The sequence below is a fragment of the Sus scrofa genome, chromosome 9, assembly GCF_000003025.6.
Source record: "Sus scrofa isolate TJ Tabasco breed Duroc chromosome 9, Sscrofa11.1, whole genome shotgun sequence".
NCBI lineage: Eukaryota > Metazoa > Chordata > Mammalia > Artiodactyla > Suidae > Sus > Sus scrofa.
In genome coordinates, this window is record NC_010451.4 from 25514468 (window position 1) to 25519291 (window position 4824).

General features: G+C 46.4%; 1 pseudogene; it reads left to right on the forward strand.

The window, feature by feature from the left end:
* On the forward strand, window positions 582-4603 carry LOC100511214 (annotated as a pseudogene).

Genomic DNA, 4824 nt, shown 5'->3' on the forward strand with positions numbered 1-4824 from the left:
CCCAAATGCCAGAGCCCTCATTACCCTCACTCTGCAGAAGCAGGGAGAGCTCACATGTGACCTGAAGATGACCTGTGTGCTGAACACCAGCCCGGGCACCCCAGAGGTAGGAGGGGACAGAGTGAAGGGAAGGCAGCTGGTCAGACCCTCAAAAGGAAGGGCAGCAGGTGACAGGAGAAGCCTCCCTGCTGATGGTGAGGAGACACAGGCCAGAGGCCACTCACTTGGTGGAGCTCAGGATCTATCCGTGTGAAGGAAAGGGCCTCATGGGCAGTCTCAGCTGTACTTGCAATAAAACAATACCTACTTTAAAAAAAAAAAAAGGAGTTCCCGCTGTGGCTCAGTGGTAATGAACTGACTAGTAACCATGAGGATGCACCTTCTATTCCTGGCCTCGCTGGTGGGTTAAGGATCTGGCGTTGCAGTGAGCTGTGGTATAGGTCACAGGTGTGGCTCAGATCTGGCGTTGCTGTGGCTGCGGTGAAGGCTATTGGCTTCAGCTCTGATTCAACGCTAGCCTGGGAACTTCCTATGCCACACATGTGCCCCCCCAACAAAAAACCAAAAAAAACCCAATACCTATGACTAGTAAGCTGCTCTCCCGGCTTTCCCTGCCGCCTAAGGATGACAAGAAAAAGATGCCAGAAAGTCGGCCAAGAAAGACCCAGTGAACCAATCTGGGGACAGGGCCAAAAAGAAGTGGTCCAAAGGCAAAGTTCAGGACAAGGTCAATAATCTAGTCTTGTGTGACAAAGCGACATATGACAAACGCTGTAAAGAATGCTTAAGTATAAGCGTATAAGGCCAGCTGTCACCTCTGAGAGACGGAAGATCCGTGGCTCCCTGGTCAAGGCAGCCCTTCAGGAGCTCCCGAGCAAAGGACTTATTCAACTGCTTCCAAAGCTCAGAGCTCAAGTCATTTACACCAGAAACACCAAGGATGGCGATGCCCTGGAGGCGAAGAAGATGCATGAACAGGTCCTGCCGACTGTACACTGTACGTTTTGAAAATAAATCTTTATTAAATTAAAAACACACAAAAACTACTCTTACTTTATTACTTTAATTTTTTGTTTAAATGGCTGCACCCGTGGCCCGGTGCCACCGCAGGAACTCCAATCTACGATTACGTCAAAGCAGAGGTTGACAAACTCTGGCCTGCTACCAGATTTTGGGTGGCCCATGTGCAAAGACAGACTTTTATATTTTAAAATGATTGAATAACATTAAGAAAACATGATAGTTTATGGTATGTAAAAATCAGTTAATATTCAAATTTCCATGTCCATAATAAAATTTACTTGGACCACAACCACATCCACTCCTTTACCTGTGTCAATGGCTGCTGTGGGACAACAGCAGCGGTGTCATCTGTTGTCACTGGCCCATAAAACCCTAACTACTAGCCATCTGGACTTTTATAGATAAGTTTGCTCAGTTTCGAGCATTGTGCTTTTTAGCGTTTTCTCATTCACTCATCGAACATTCTTTTTTTTTTTTTTTTTTGTCTTTTTAGGGCTGAACCCATGGCATTTGTAGGTTCCAGGCTAGGGTTGAGTCGGAGCTGTAGCTGCTGGCCTATGCCACAACCATAGCAACGCCAGAACTGAGCAGCTTCTGCGACCTACACCACAGCCCACGACAATGCTGGATTCTTAACCCCCGGAGTGAGGCCAGGGATGCTAGTCAGATTCGTTTCTGCTGAGCCACGATGGGAACTCCCCATGAAACCTTCTTGAGCATCACTCTGTGCAGGCACTAAGGAGACTGAGACCCAGGGATGCAGGAAAATAAAAGATGAAACCGGAGCATCATAGTGCTTTAATAGAGAGATACTATACTGGAGGTGAGGAGGTGGGAGGGTTTAGTAAGTGTTTCAGGAAAGAGTTCACTGGGTCTCAAATAGGACAATAGCAAAATGACTGGACCATTGCTGTCACTATTTTGCAGATGTCAATACGGATGCACAGAGAGGCCAATGGCTTGCTGAGGGTCAATTGGTCAAGCAGGACAAGGACAAAGCCAGAACCTACTTTCAGGCTTTCCAAGTCCAGACCTATGTGAGCTACGTACCAAAGCGGGCTGTCTGACAGGGAAGAGCCATGTGTGCAGCAGCGTGGGAGGCAATGCAGAGGGAAAAGGCGAGGTGACTGCCCCAAGGAGCACATCAGATTCTGTCCTGGAGACAACCAGCGCTTGCTGGGGCCGGACAAACATGCCTTCTGAGTGACCATTCGAGAAGGTAGTTAATTCCTGGACCAGAAGTTCCTCTCCTCTGAGAGCTTTGGATTCAGGAAGACAGATGCCAAAGCCTGGATTTTATTACCTGCTTTGAAATCCTTGGGAATATCCCAAGTTTGCCGTCTGGTTTATTTTCATCACTCCGGTTTGGGACACATCCATGGAAGCTTGGAAGGGGAGAGTGCTGTCCTTTTAAGGTTAGCCACTTTCCAACCATTTTTGTTGTGTTTAGCAAATGTGCTAAATGTTTACCATGTGTAGGAAGCTTTGCATTACGTCATTTCAATACATCGTGGTTACTAGTAAATGGCGATTGTGTTGAGCGGAGAAATGTTTTGTTTCATTTTATTCTCCTAACGCCACTGTGAAGCACAGGTTTATAAATTTGGAAGTGGACGATCAGGATGAGAGTGGAAGAGGGAAAGAGAATTGGCACTCGTGGAGCGCCAATACAGAATTCCAAAAGCGTTTTCCGTTTTTTGCTCTTACGGATAATGCTGCAGAGAACACAGTAAAATGAAAACATTTTCAAATTGAAAAAAGGCTTAAAAATTAATCTAAAGTGTTGATTAATATTGACACTGCCTGAAAATATCCCGTATTCCTGATACTTGGCTCAACCTTGGTTATGGCCTCATTTCCCCCCACTCCACCCCCACCACACCCTTCGTAGAATGTGAGTGTCTGTTGAAAAGATGCAGTTGGGACATAAGACTCCAGAGGCTCCATAGCCTTCAGTCTCGGTCCAGTCCCTCCTGCATCTTGTTGCCCCATCCTGGTCCTCACACTCCACCCCCGAGGCTTAGATGAACCCTGGGCGTTCCTGGAGCTGGTGATCTTATTGCCTGAGAGCAAGAAGGGGATTCTCGGCTTTCACGCTGGGATTTGGGCATTCTCAAGCCAACCACAAATATCTCCTCGGCAGGGACTAGAGCCTCTTCGGGGAGTCAATATACTAATGACAGTTGATGGCATGTAAAAAATAGGAACTATGATTCCCCCCCACCCATCCGGGCCCCTTGATGTCATGATTATTATGTGAAAACCCACTAACTTTCTTTATTGAAAATAAATGCGATGGGCTTTGTCTTATCTCTGCCTTCATCTAAGGCTGCAGGAGGAGACAATGTAGAAATTGGGGGGATGCTTCTCTGGGGGAGGACTAAATTCCACATTTAATCCCTTATTATTTCTTACCTGTTGCAAAGGCAACTCGGCGTTAGGGTGTGTGACTCTAACACCTTTAGATCCAGGCTTAGACCCCAAGAACCCCTGGGAATTGATAATGACCGGGAGGCACAGGAGGGCTTGGACTTCTGCACAAACCGTGACACAAACATCGTTCAGGCTGCTGGGGATGTCACTCTAGCTCTGCTACTTACTACTAAGCTGTGTGACTTGGGCAAGTCACTTAACTTTTCTGAGTCTCAACTTTCTCATCTGCAAAATGAGGATGATAACACTACATAATTCTTAGGATTGTGACTATTAAATGAATTAATCCATGAAAAGGGCTTAAAACAGTGCCTGAACATAAAGGCCCAATAAATGTTAGCTATTGTAACTGACTTACTCTTGTCTTTTAATCTTTCAGTTGTGGAAAAGATGCCTGCAACTGAGAGCTGCCCTGAGGGGAGAAAAATCACACCCTCTGTAAACAGATTATACTTGGCTGCTGGATCTTCACTTTAAATAAATAAAATGCCTTTGTTATTGAGCAGATTCATTTGCATAAACCATCCATACATTTTTTTCATCCAGTCACTCCATGGTAAATGCTGAAATCCAGGGATAAAATCTATTCATTTAATAAATACTTGTTATCAGGCTAGAAGACAAATAGAGATCCCCATAGCATGTGTCTAAATATTTAACAATTATAAATCAAAAAAAAAAAAATGCATTTCTAAATTTTATGCTGATGAATCTTTAATTAATTTTAACAATTGTCAAGTCAGAAGGAGCTGCCTCCCCCGCTCCCTTGGCCTGACACCCTCTCTTCCCACCCCAGTTCGGTTCTGCACCCCCATTCCTTGCACACAGGCATGTGGATGCTCTAGCTTGTGTGTCCCAACTTCATGGTACAGCTTCATCCTCCCCAGACCAGGGGCACTCACCCTGATGGCTTCTTCCAGCATCATGAGGGGAGACCCAGGGAAGAGATGTCTACAGGCAATGGAAGTGGATCCCTGGCCTTTGGGGAAATAACTGCAGGGCAATTAGAAGGAGAACAAAGCCTTGAGTAGACAATTCCCTTGGTCCTATAGACTCCGTGCCCCCAAGAGACACGACTGGAGCAGCACAGGAGCACGAGCCTGGCGGGGGCCTCTTCGCTTGTGTTAAGGGCAGTACCACCGCTTAAGCCCCTTCTTTTTTGCCTACACTGTCCTTGGCTGGGGAGATACCATGGTGAGAAGACAGACGAGTCAGGAAGCACAGCATCTGAGCAAACATTAAACAGCTCCTTAATTTCCTCCAGCCGTGATGGTGTGGGAAAATCCAGGTGTCGCGAGCATGTGGAGAGAGAGCTCGGACCCCATCTAGGGCTGGTGGGAGGTCTTCACAGGAAAGTTACACAGGCCA